The sequence below is a fragment of the Haemaphysalis longicornis genome, unplaced genomic scaffold (genome assembly GCF_048455015.1).
Source record: "Haemaphysalis longicornis isolate Haplotype H1 unplaced genomic scaffold, Haemaphysalis longicornis Haplotype H1 scaffold_5, whole genome shotgun sequence".
In the NCBI taxonomy this organism is placed as follows: domain Eukaryota; kingdom Metazoa; phylum Arthropoda; class Arachnida; order Ixodida; family Ixodidae; genus Haemaphysalis; species Haemaphysalis longicornis.
Genome location: NW_027526385.1, coordinates 15648329 through 15661508, shown reverse-complemented (window position 1 = coordinate 15661508; position 13180 = coordinate 15648329). Strand labels below are relative to the sequence as shown.

Genomic DNA, 13180 nt, shown 5'->3' with positions numbered 1-13180 from the left:
AAATTGGTTGCAGTTAGCACAGGACCGGGGTAATTGGAGATTAATAGGAGAGGCCTTTGCCCTGCAGTGGGCGTAGATAGGCTGGTGGGGATGATGGTGTTGAGAGTGCCAAGTGTTTCTATTGAGGTCATCGGTATTCATTTTTCCCTCAAGCTTTGCCTACTATGCACTCTTTTTAAGATCCTTCCCTTGGTTCGTTTAAACTACCTCAGTTTCTTTCAACACGCTAACACGCCAAGTTTTGGCTCCATACGTTAGCAGCGTACTTGGGCGTTGGGTGTCTAATTATTTTCAATGACAGCGGTAATCTTCCCTCCGTTACTTGAGGTGGCTCTCGACCACCTGTACGAACGTAAGATACACCAATCACAATTTTTGGTAGTTCAGAGCAGCGCTGACAAGATATCAGATTTATACAACTGAACCATCGTAACCTAAAAAAATTTATCTAAAAATTATAATAAACTATTTGCAGTGTAAGCAGGTTCCCCACCTACCTGTTCACTCAATGGTCCCGGTGACAAAGACCGCTCAACGGAAACAATCTCCTGTTTAACGGCTTGGCCCACGTCTACAGAAGCACGTCGAGCAACGGCACCAGTGCTCCACCGTTGCGTCGAGCAGTCTGCTTGACTGCTTGCTCCAGACGTGGCACTAGAAGACGGGTGCCCATCTGGGCCGACAGCCACCAAAGGCTGCGCAGGAGATGCCTCCGCGGCCACTTCCTCCTGGGTTGCCGGGTCAGCCTCGCTCTCGTCCGGATCCACCTGGGAGTTAGCAACAGACTTCCTCAAAATGAACCAGATACGCGTTATCACAACTACTACCGTGATTGTCACCGAGACGCTGATAACTACGACGGGCGGGTTGGCCATGACAACTGTAAGCGGAGTCCTTTAGGACGAACGTAAGGTCAACAGCTTGGGAGCTCCTGTTCGTGGACTACGAACTAGAAGCGTGTGCAGTCCGCGTTGTTGTTGTTGTTCCTTATATTAATGGCGCACACCCAATCAGGGGATCGGCCAAACATCAGTAGTTAAACGGACAGAGACTACTGACTAGGTACGTTACTCGAGGAAAATTAGAAAAATTAGGCAGCTTTTTTCTTCTTGTATTTGAGGAATGGATTTTTTAAAAATTATTTATTAATAAAATAAAACAAAAAAGGGAAATAAATAAATAAAGAAGAAGAAGAAGAAGAAGAAGAAGAAGGAGGAGGAGGAGGAGGACGAGGAGGAGGGAGAAGAAAATAAGAAAAATATTAAGAAATGAAGGCTTTTGGAGGGCTTTGGTGAGGTGCCAGAATAACAATCGAATTACGTTGTGAATATTTAGGAATTTTCCATGATGCGCAGAAGACCACAACAAACATCCCGGCGGCAATATCCCGTTCTTGAAGCCGCAACTGATAATAGATCTGGCACTGATAGTGCCAATCCCAGGCTATGAAGTTGGTTGGAGCATATGAAGTGGCACCTCAAGGAGCTACTCCCCTGCTTTCTCCTTCTGATCGAACAATTGAGCACATAGCCGGCAGTTCACGATTACGACTTCCCCTCGCGTACCTGTTGGGGCCGTCTGCTATCGCTCGCTGGAGAATATTTCTAGCCGTCAATAATCCTGCCAGCCGTTAGAAGTGAAAACAGCGATTCAAGTGCATGTAGTATCGGGGTTTTCGGATTCAAGAATTCCGGTGGTTTACCACCAGGGGCCGCGACCCTGCGATAAAAGGCGACTCTGCTGATGATGATGGTTGATGTTTAGTGATGATGATAATTTTATATCGGCTAAAAATGGGTGAAAAGAGGGAGGGGAAGGGGAGCCTTCCTGAATTCCTCCCCCTCAGACCACGGCCTGCAGCCCTTGGGCGCGAGCGGCACCTTCGGCCGGTTGGACCACCATGATCTGTATTTCGGTGTCGGAGCTAAGAAAACAGGTTGCCACTGATAAGCACTGGTTATTCGTAAGCATGCTCGTAGAGCTCGTGGCTGAGCATGACAAGACGAAATAATGTGAGTGAGTGTGGCTCACTGAGTGCACCCCTTGCATTGATCGTTGTCATGGTCGGGATAAATGTGGCTCAATATTGCAGGATTGGGGAAGGCATTAGCCTGCAGCTGACGCCAGGCTACAGATTGACGTCTGTTGGGCGTAGGATGCGCTGCCGGATATTTCTGGCACTCCATGCGATAGCGCTTAGTGATGTCCCGGTAGGTCACCAGTTTGTCCCTAGCCCCCAAGCCCGAGCCAGCAGCGTCGTCAGGGCCATCCCGGGCCGGCCCATGTGCTGGATTGTTGCCTGGGAGAAGTGTATGGGCCGGTGTCCAGATTATTTGCACATTGCGCATACGAGCGGCTTGGACGGAGCGTGAGATGTTTTGTGGCGCAAGGCCAACAAGGGCAAGGAGCGCCTAACAACCAGTCATTTAGTGAGTGATGTAATCGTGAATACTAAAACCAGAGATTAAAAGTAAAAGTGACAGTAAACAAAATACAATGGAGATGGCTGGTGTACAGGGCCAGGATGATTACGCGTGATAAGACAAAAACTATAAAATATTTTACCATGATGATGTTTGGAATTTTATGATGAAAGGTCGACTGAGGGCAAAAAGCGCCGAAGAATGGCTAGTTCATTTGAGTGACATGAATGTAAAAGTAAACCATTTCAGTAAGAATAAACAAAGTAAATCTCAAGGTAATGAAGATGATGATGATTGGGTGTTAATGGCGCAAGCCCAACTAGGGCAAAGAGCGCCAAAACAATGGTTATGTGATATGTGAAACCGTAAGCACAAAGATAAGTCAGCAAAAACAAAAAGTAAAATCAGAAAACGACAATGAGCATGGCTGCGGTATAGGGCCAGGGAGTGATCACGCGTGGTAGAAATTAGGTCTAAAAATTTAACTTCTATATATTTAAAAACGCACTTGATAGAAAGGATGGGATCGTCAGACAGGAAAAGGCTGGGTGTAGAGACGTGTAGTCTATATAGTTGTGGGAAGTGTTTGCGTCGTGTTGTGTGAAGTGATTTGCATTGAATGAGTATGTGAACTACGGATAGGGCCTCTCCACACCTGCCACACAGAGGTCTTGAAGGACCCATGAGGAGATACGAGTGTGTGACATGTTCCCTATCCGTTACCCAGCAAGGGCAACTTCTGTGTATCTGTTGTGTGAGTCAGTAGTGTGTAATCCCAATTCTGGTTTAATTACATGTAACTTGTTATCTGTCTGCTCATTCCAGTGTGTTTGCCATGCGTTGCGAAGTTGGTGTCTGATGTGTGGCTTCATGTCTGTGTATGGCACTGTTGCTATGTCCATTGTATTCAAGAGTGTAGCTGCAGTGGCCATTCGATCTGCGGTTTTGTTCCCGGCAATTCCAGAGTGCCCTAGAGCCCAGCAGAAAGTTATTTGAAGGTTTAATGTATATGCAGACATGGTAGCTTTAAAAACATGATTGATGACAAAGTTTTGTGAACGCTTTCCGGATGCAAGTGCACGTACAACGCTAAGAGAGTCCGTGTACACGATGGATTTTAAGATTTGCTGTTGGACTATGTGATTTATTACCATTAAAAAAGCGTATGCTTCCGCTGTGAATATAGTGCTACAAAAGTTCATTGTTTTACTACTGACATGAAAGTTTGGACCATCCGCAGCACAAGCCACAGCAGTTGCAGTGTTGGACGCGCCACTGTAAAAGTATGCACAACGGTACTTATCCTGCGCAAACAAGAAATGCTGCAGAATGGCAACTCTTGGTGACCTGTTCTTGTTAAATTGCATAAAAGAGAGGTCACATGACACAGGGTGGAGATGCCATGGCGGAATGTAATCAATGATGAGTGTCTTCTGGATGCCTAAAAACGAAACTGCTAGCTCAGAAACTTCTACTCACACTCTTTGAGGAAACGGCATGGAGATTGATGGACGATTTAAAAAGAGTTGCTGTGAGGATGCATCATAAATTGTTGGAGTAGAAGGATGATTTGTCATAGACATGATTTTTGAGGCATATAAAATGTCCCTATACACCCTCTGGTGATCTAGGGACCATTTATTGCATTCTGCATACTACCTTTGGACAGGGCTAGTGCGAAAAGCGCCACATGCAAGGCGTAGCCCTAAATGCAGCACCGGGTGAAGCATTTTTAGTGCCGTTTTTGTTGCACACCTACATACGACACTGCCGTAGTCGAAGCGAGATCCCACTAGGGCGCTATAAACACGCAGAACGAGTTGCTTGGTTGCACCATACGACTGGTGGGAGAGACCTTTAAGAATATTCATAGTTTTTGAGCATTTTTGCTTAAGATGTTTCAAGTGTGAAACAAATATTAGTTTGTTATCGAATATTACGCCTTAAACATGTGCTCATTTTTAACAGGAATTGAAACGCCATTAAGAGTAATATCTGGGTCCGGATGGATCCCGCGCTTCCTGGAGAACACAACGCAAGAACTTTTTTCTGGGTTGAGTTTAAAACCATTCTTGTCTTCCCAGCTTGCAAGTTTTTTAACACCAAGCTGGGCCTGACGTCCACAGATTGACATATTACAAGATTTAAAAGATATCTGCACGTCGTCTACATACCAGTGTTGCGGAATGGGCATCCCCATTCCATTCCGATTTCATTCCTTTCAATTCCTCGGAATGACAGAAGTTAGCCCATTCCCACTCCTGGAATGGACGGGAAGTTCAATTCCATTCCTCTAATTCCTCAAGGTAAAAACCACGGAGCAAGATATAAAGAGGAGCGCCGACTGTGGCCCAGAGAGAGAGAGAGAAATAACTTTATTGGGAGAGGCTGGTGATCCTAGGCGTCGGCCAAGAGCCCTTGGGCTCCAGCAGCGTCTTCGGCCAGCTGGACGACCCAGAATTGATCCGCTGGGTCGTGGCTGAGCAACACGGTCTCCCATTGCTCCGCCCGAGTGGTTCTGCGCGCGGGTATAGCCGCCTGCGGGCAGGCCCACAGCATATGTGCTAGATCTGCCCTTTCTTTACATTTATGGCATTTATCCGAATGTTGCCCTGGATAGCAGTAGCTATTCATAACCGGGTTTGGATATGAGTTCGTTTGAAGTAGCCGCCATACGACGGATTGCTTATTGTTGAGTGACGGGTGAGCGGGGGGGGGGGGGGGAACGGGCCTGTTCCAGACGATAGTGATTTTTTATATCCCTGTAGGACACGAGCCCATCCCTACCCGACCATCGGAGCGAATGGGCGAATGGGGTGTTAGGGTCGATGTCAGCTCGGTCGGTGAATCCTCGAGCAGCATCGTGCGCGCACTCGTTCCCGGCCAGGCCGGAGTGGGCAGGTGTCCATATCAGGTAGATTTTGCCGGTCCGCGCATCGCGACGGAATCCAGATGCGAGAATTGCAGACGCTTCTGGGGAGATCCGACCTCTCGAAAAATTTATAATGGCAGATTTAGAATCACTGATGACATATTTGATATTTGCGGAGGCCGTCATTGCCAGCGCTATGGCCGCCTCTTCTCCCACTTCCGGTTCCTTCGTGCGAATCGAACCGGAAGCTATGGAATTTCCCTGCCGGTCGACTACCACGAATGCCATGGCGTCGCGGCCTTCGTAATCGGCTGCGTCCACGTATGCCACGTTCTCTGGTTTTTCGTACTGTTTGTGGAGGGCTTTGGCCCGCGCGTGTCTTCGTTCCAGATTGTACACGGGATCCATATTTTTTGGAATGGGCGGTATAGATATGCCTTCTCTTATATGGCTTGTTGAAGTGGGACCTTGGTTGGGGCAGTACTCGGGTAAGTGATGCCAATTGAGTCGAGGATGTGCCGTCCAGTCGCGCTGTACGTAAGTCGTTCTCGTTGCGCTAAGCGTTGAGCTTCGATGAGTTCGCTTAGCGTATTGTGTAGCCCAAGTGCCTCGAAGCGTTCGGTCGATGCAGTAAGCGGAATCCCGATAGCTTGCTTGTAAGCTCGCCTAATGAGAGCGTGGATTTTGTGTTCTTCGTCCTTTTTAAGGTCTAAGAACGGAGTGACATATGTTATCCTGCTTACAACAAAAGTTTCAACTAATCTTGCTAGATTGAGTTCCTTCATGCCATGATGGCGGTTTCAAATACGGGAGATGAGTCGGGTGATTTGAGAGACCTTCTTTTTGAGAGCGAGGATGGTTTCGGAATTGTGTCCGTTCGCCTGTATGCGAAGGCCAAGAACCCGTAGGCTTGTGACTATGGGGATGCGTTGGGTTCCACCACCAGCGAAGAGATGGACTTCTGGAGGGGTCTTATCTGTGCGCCGACCTCGACTGGTTGGTCGATATAGTAAAAGCTCCGATTTTTGCGGAGAGCAGCTGAGACCGCGAGGGCCGACGTAATCTTCGACTGCCTGTTGTAGCGTGTCCTGAATGTGGCCGTCGCTGCCTCTGGAGACCCAGAGCGTAAAATCGTCTGCGTAAAGGCTATGTTGAAGGCTGTAAATTCGGTTTAAAATTTCAGGAAGACCAATCATGGCGACGTTGAAGAGAAAGGGGGACAGGACAGAGCCTTGGGGCGTTCCACTGTTCCCTAGCTTTATCGCATTGGATTCCATTCTCCCTACAGCAAGGGTAGCTGTGCGGTCTGAAAGAAAGTTGCTGATGTACTCGTAGACTCTTGTCCCGACACCGAGTTTGCTCAGGTTCGTGAGGATAGCCGAGTGTTTGACGTTGTCAAAGGGCTTTGTGAGGTCAAGACCCAAAATTGCTCTAGTGTCAAGTGGTGAGCAGCGCGCCAGTCTATGACGTCGTATTTGAGGCGAAGCATCACGTCTTGCGCAGAGAGTTTTGGTCGAAAGCCGATCATCGTGTGCGGAAAAAGACCGTTGTCCTCCATGTAGCTGTTGAGCCTGTTGAGTATGACGTGCTCCATTAATTTCCCTACACAAGATGTGAGCGAAATCGGTCTGAGGTTTTCGAGCTGAAGTTTCTTGCCTGGTTTGGAAATCATAATCACCTTTGCCGTTTTCCACATGTCGGGTATTTGGCCCCGCTCCCCAGCACACGTTCATATAGCGGGTGAGGGCTTCAATTGATTCATCGTCCAGATTTCGGAGCATTTTATTTGTGATGCCATCTGGACCTGGCGACGAGCGGGTTCGCAGGGTTACGATGGCCCCTCGTACTTCGCTGACCGTGATGGGTCGATCAAGAAGGTCATTTTCCTGTCCCGTGTAGCGAGGGAGGACCTCACGTGCGGAGTCTCCAAAGTATCTATCCTTAATTGTCTTGATCAGCTCGGTGTCGGAACCCTTAAAGTTGTGTAGAAGTATGTTGAGGTTGTTTTTCTGTGTGGTGTTACTATTGTCGGGGTCGATGAGACAGCGTAGAATATTCCAGGTCTTTGACAGTCCAATTTCATATTCCATTCGATCACACGTGCTGTGCCAATTTTGACGTGTTAGTTGACTTGTGTAATCTTCAATGTCGCGATTGAGAGTAGCGAGGCGCCGCCTCAGGTTGCGTTTAGCTTTTGTTTCCGAAGTCTCTGGTGCAAACTGCGCTGGGCCTCCCACATGTGAAGGAGCTTTGCATGGGCGTGATAAAGGCCTGCATCTGCCGGTATTTCTTTAGTAGCCTGTTTGGCATCCCTGCAGAGTTGTTCTGTCCATTCCCGAATGTCAGATATCTCCTCGATGGCAGGGCTGCCCGCAACGTCAGATGAGGTACGTTCGGCGGCCCGTATTTTGCGGAAGGCGTCCCAATCAATAAGGTGGAGTTTCTTACCGTACGGGTATTTAATGACCCTGGATTCGACCCCAATCACGACGATGTAGTGGTCACTGCCGAGGTTTTCTTGACTGTTGAACCAAGTGGCATCTTGTATGTATGTATGTATGTTTGTGTTTATTGGCGCAAGGGTAACTAGGACCAAAGAGCGCCAAAACTATGTTAAGTGGTCCGTCAATAGTCAGGTTTGAGCTTAAAATATGTATGAAATGAGTATGATATATCCTAAAATACTGTATATATGGGTGTAGAGGGCCCGTAGACTAAAAAATGGAGATGTTCATAATGGCGGATGAAAGGGATTGTGAATGGAACGCGACTGTAGCTCGAGCCGAAGAGCACGCTACAGCATCGGGCCCCTCGTGCGAACAATGAAAACATGAAGGCTTTGCTCAATGCTTGTAGGCTCTGAGGTCACGCACTGTACGAAATGAGCTTTAAAAACTTGACATCTGCAAGATAACTTAAAAGGGACTTGTTAGTGAACATAGGTTCATCTCCTAAGAACAGTGACGGGTGTAGCGAAATGTTGAAAGTATAGATTTTAGGGAAATGCCGTTTTCTGGCCTCATTGCAGGATGCGCACTCAATTAACACATGGAGGACGGAGAGCCGGTCCCCACACTTATCACAAACCGGTGGGGGTGTGCCATTTAAAAGATATGCGTGCGTAGCGTAAGTGTGGCCGATGCGTAGACTGCAAATCGATACTTCAATGAATCTGTTTTGTTTTTCTGTTGTGTATCTTCCTAAGTGGGGTTTTATTGAGTGGAGCTTGTTTTCTGTGTGTGTGTCCCACGTGTCCTGCCAGCGTTTACGGATTCCCCTTCGGATCACTGGCTTCAGATCGAGGTAAGGGATTTCCGCGACGTCAACACCACTATGGAGGGCCGCCAAAGTGGCGTTCTGGTCGGCAATTTCATTGCCTAGAATGCCACTGTGTCCAGGGATCCAGCAAACCAGTATTTTTAGTTGTAATTTATGAGCAGTCACGAGAGCTTTAAAAAGGTGATTGAGGACAACATTTTTTGTAGGTTTAAAGGAACCTAGTGCCGTAACGACACTTAAGGAGTCTGTGTAGATAACTGATTCTTGTATTTTGTTCTGTGTAATGTGCTCCACTGTGATTAAAATTCCATAAGCTTCTGCTGTAAAGATACTGGTATTTTTGTTCAAGGTCCTCGTGCTGGCGAAATCCGGGCCATGTGCAGCACACGACACAGCGGAAGCACACTTCGAGGCATCCGTGTAAAATGAGGTGTATGGATATGTGTGTTGTAGTTGTAAAAAATGCTGGAAGATCAGCTCACGAGGTGCACGGCGCTTATCAAAGCGTTTAAAGGATGTGTCGCAACGAATCGTTGACATTTCCCAAGGCGGGACTTCGTCGGCGATGGAAGTCTTCATGCCCTCATCGAAAGACACCCCTATTTCCTCTGCAAGGCCTTTGACACGTAAGGATAAAGGGGCAAGGATCGAAGGGCGCGCTAAATACAAATGGGCAGATGAGACGTCATTCAGAAATGAACTGCACGGGTGATTCTTCACAGACATTGTCCTAGTAGCATAGAGCAGTGCTGTATACGCACGCTGGTGCTCTAGGCACCAGTGGTCACAATATACATAGAGACTTTGAATTGGACTTGTCCTGAAGGCTCCCGAGGCAAGGCGACGGCCCAAATGTAGCACTGGGTCCAACATTTTTAGGGCAGTTTTAGATGCAGACCCGTATGTTACGCTTCCGTAGTCTATACGGGACCTAACTAAACTGATAAAGAGGCGTAAAAGGCAATCTTTATCAGCACCGTAAGACTGATGCGACAAAACTTTTAAAATGTTTATGGTGTTTAGGCATTTCTGTTTGAGTGTTTTTATGTGCCGTATGAATGTTAGCTTTTCGTCAAGTATAACACCTAAAAACTTGTGTTCTTTTTTGACGGGAATCCGTTCTCCGTTCAGCGTAATGTCAGGTTCCGGATGGATTCCACGCGGTCTTGTGAATAAAACACATGTACTTTTCTGAGGATTCAGTTTAAAACCATTTTCCTCTGTCCATTTCCGGAGCCTGTTTACACCTACCTGTATTTGCCTTTCACAGATGGACAGGTTGGAAGACCTAAAGCTAATATGAACATCATCAACATACAGTGAGTAGGAGATTGTGGGTGGCAAGGATTTTCCAAGCGAATTCATTTTAACTACAAATAGAGTACAGCTTAATACTCCACCTTGGGGAACACCATTTTCTTGTATGTACGTTCTGGATACAACTGTCCCTATTCTTACCCTAAACATTCGCTGTGACAAATAACTTTCAATAGTGTTTAACATGTGCCCAGACACACCGAAAGCCTTGAGATCAAGCAGTATGCCGTGGCGCCAAGTTGTGTCATATGCTTTTTCTATGTCAAAGAAAACAGAAAGACAGTGCTGTTTGTGGATGAAAGCATCTTTGACATATGACTCGAAGGCTACCAGCTGGTCAGTTGTGCTTCGACCTGATCGAAAACCCGCCTGACAACTGTCCAGGATGCCGTTATATTCAAGAAAATACATTAGCCTCTTATTTACCATTTTTTCAAAAAGCTTTCCCAAGCAACTTGTTAAAGCTATTGGTCGGTAACTGGCAGGTAGTGAGGCATCTTTCCCTTCTTTCAGTACGGCAACTACAACAGCTTCTCTCCAAGCTCTCGGAAAGTATCCTGCCGCCCAAATTTTATTGAAAAAGTGCAAAAGTGTTTGGAGAGTTTCTGTGTGTAGATGTTGTATCATTGCATATGATATCCTATCCGCCCCTGGTGCTGAAGCCTTACATGTTCCTAGGGCAACCAAAAGCTCTGTTGAAGAAAAATCCGAGTTGTGTGGTTCATCGGATGTTCTGTTATCTCTAATCGGTTTTCTCCATGGATGATTTGTGTCGTAAAAAAGTATTCGTGTAGTGAGTAGAGCTCGAAATATATTGAAAGTGTTTTGCAAGTGCGTTGGCCTGGTCCTCCAGGGTGTCGCCCGCACTGCTAACCAAGGGTAGGCTGTGTGTTTTTTGTCCATTAAGCTTTTTAATTATATTCCATACTTTGCCTGTATCTGTGTATGAATTGATAGAAGTCACAAAAGAGCGCCAGCTCTCCCTTTTGGCTTGCTGGCGAATGCGCCTTCCTTGTGCTTTCGCGCGTTTGAAGGAAATTAGGTTTTCAGAAGTGGGATACCTGCGGAGGACACCCCATGCCTTATTTTGCGCCTTCCGTGCATGCCGACACTCGTCATTCCACCACGGCCTCCTAGCGTTAGGTGTGGCACCAGATGTTTGTGGAATTGAGCACTCAGCGGCATGAAGTATATGGGCCGTAATCAGTTCACAGGCTTCATCAATGCCCAAATGGCTTAAAGATGTGTATGAAAGCTGAGATAGTTGTTTAAATTTCAGCCAATCTGCAGCAGATTCCCTAAACCTTTTATAGGAGTTGAAGCTGTTAGGGATTTTGTCAATGCTTTTCAGGATGACTGGGAAGTGGTCGCTCCCATAAGGATTATTGTCAACTCCCCATTCAACAGATGGAAAGAGGACAGAAGAGCCGATTGCCAGGTCTATGTGTGAGTATGTGTTGTGTGTAGTGTTGTAGTATGTCGGCTGTTTTTTATTGAGTAGACAAGCTCCGGAAGAAAATAAAAACTTTTCTAGCAAGCGGCCCCGGGCATCTGTCAGTTGAGACCCCCAGAGTTCATTGTGAGCATTAAAGTCGCCTACCAATAAGAAGGGTTCCGGGAGCTCATCTATGAGGGACTCGAATTCTGAGCTCGTTAGACGGTAATCCGGGGGAATGTATAAAGAGCAAACTGTTATTAACCTATTAAAGAGGATTGCTCGGACTGCCACAGCTTCGAGGGCAGTGAGCAACTGAAGAGGTGAGCAGGGGACAGACTTTTGCAAGACAATCGCTACACCACCAGAGGAGTGAGTGTAGCAGTCCCTGTCTCTCCTGAATACCGAGTATTGTTTGAGAAAGTTGGTTTGTGTAGGTTTTAAGTGTGTTTCTTGTAGGCATAGGGCATTTGGATGGTACTTATTAAGGATTTCGTAGACATCATCGAGGTTTCTAATTAATCCCCTACAGTTCCATTGGATAATGCTTTGAACTGCCATAAAAGGTTAGAAGAAAGGTGCTGAGCATAGGTTTTGTTTATATGTAGATCGCTATGTCACTGAGCCCGAATCAGGGCCAGTGACTCGGGGAGCTTGTGATTTTTTGCCGCGGCCAAAACTACCGCGCTGGTCTTTAGATGACTGCGATGCAGGCCGGGATGGCGTGACATCCATGTCCTCGTCCGGGTTTTGGGGCATTGACGGGAGGGAGGTTTTACGGCGCCCATCCCGCAACGCGTTTGATGGGATGGCAGAAGATTCAGCCACCACCTTTTTTGATGTGTTGGACATGGCTGCAGAAGAGGCGCCTCCTGTACCCACATCCATTGCCACCGCAGTTTTGGCGGTCGGGGTCTGTCGAGGAGCGACAGCAACGCCACTCCCAGAGCAATTCTGGTCAGGTGCAACGCCTGCGGGCACTGCTGGCGATGCACAAGTTGTTTGGCCTGCCAGGGGCAGCACCTCGAGGGGTGTGTGCGCCACTAAGTCAGTTTCACTATACTGAGTGGCCGCAGAAACCAGACGCCGCCCCACCCCCCGGCGGGCAGCGCTGGCGTAGCTCCCTGAAGGAAGCAGAGCATAACGCTTACGGGCTTCTGGAAATGAAAGATTTTGCGTCACTTTTAGGTTGATGATTTCTTTTTCTTTCTTAAATTCCTGGCAAGAGCGAGAGTATGCTCCATGGGGTCCTCCACAGTTGCTGCACTTTAGTTGTGTGCTTTTGCAGTCGTCAGCATAATGGTCCTGCTCAGAGCACTTTGCACACGTTTGTTTTCCTCGGCACGAATTGCTGCCGTGCCCATACCTCTGGCAGATGAAACAACGTCGCGGGTTTGGTATGTATACTCTGGTCTTACAGCGCAGAAACCCTGCGTTTACGTACTCTGGCAAAGTGCATCGATCAAAGGTCAGTATTTTGTGCTTCGTCTTAATTTCGTTTCCGTCCCGTCTAATGGTGATGCGTCGCACAGCGGTTACCCCCTGCTCGCGCAAACCTTCGAGCAGGTCAAAGTCTGTTTCGTTGATCAGTTCTGATTCGGAGATGACACCCTGGCAGCTGTTAAGGGTACGGCGGGGAGTTACTATGATCTCAAGGTCGGCTAGCTTGGTTTGCTTCAAAAGAGTGTTGGACTGCTCTCTACTCTTGACTTCGATCATTAGGTCTCCAGAACTGAGCTTTTTCGCTTCATAGTTTTTTCCTATCAAACCTTCAATGAATTTTGCAACCAAAAATACAGATTTGCTGGTAACGGGAGTTGTTTTATCAGCTGACTGCATCATTAGGAAGCGTGG

The 13180-nt window shown here is 47.3% G+C and overlaps 1 long non-coding RNA gene across 1 annotated transcript; it reads left to right on the top strand.

The window, feature by feature from the left end:
- Positions 1-8514: 8514 nt before the first annotated feature.
- On the top strand, positions 8515-11441 carry LOC144139064 (uncharacterized). Its single transcript, XR_013316029.1, has 3 exons — positions 8515-8598; positions 9845-9893; positions 11243-11441. It is a non-coding gene; the product is annotated as an uncharacterized LOC144139064 (long non-coding RNA).
- The last annotated feature ends 1739 nt before the right edge of the window (positions 11442-13180 follow it).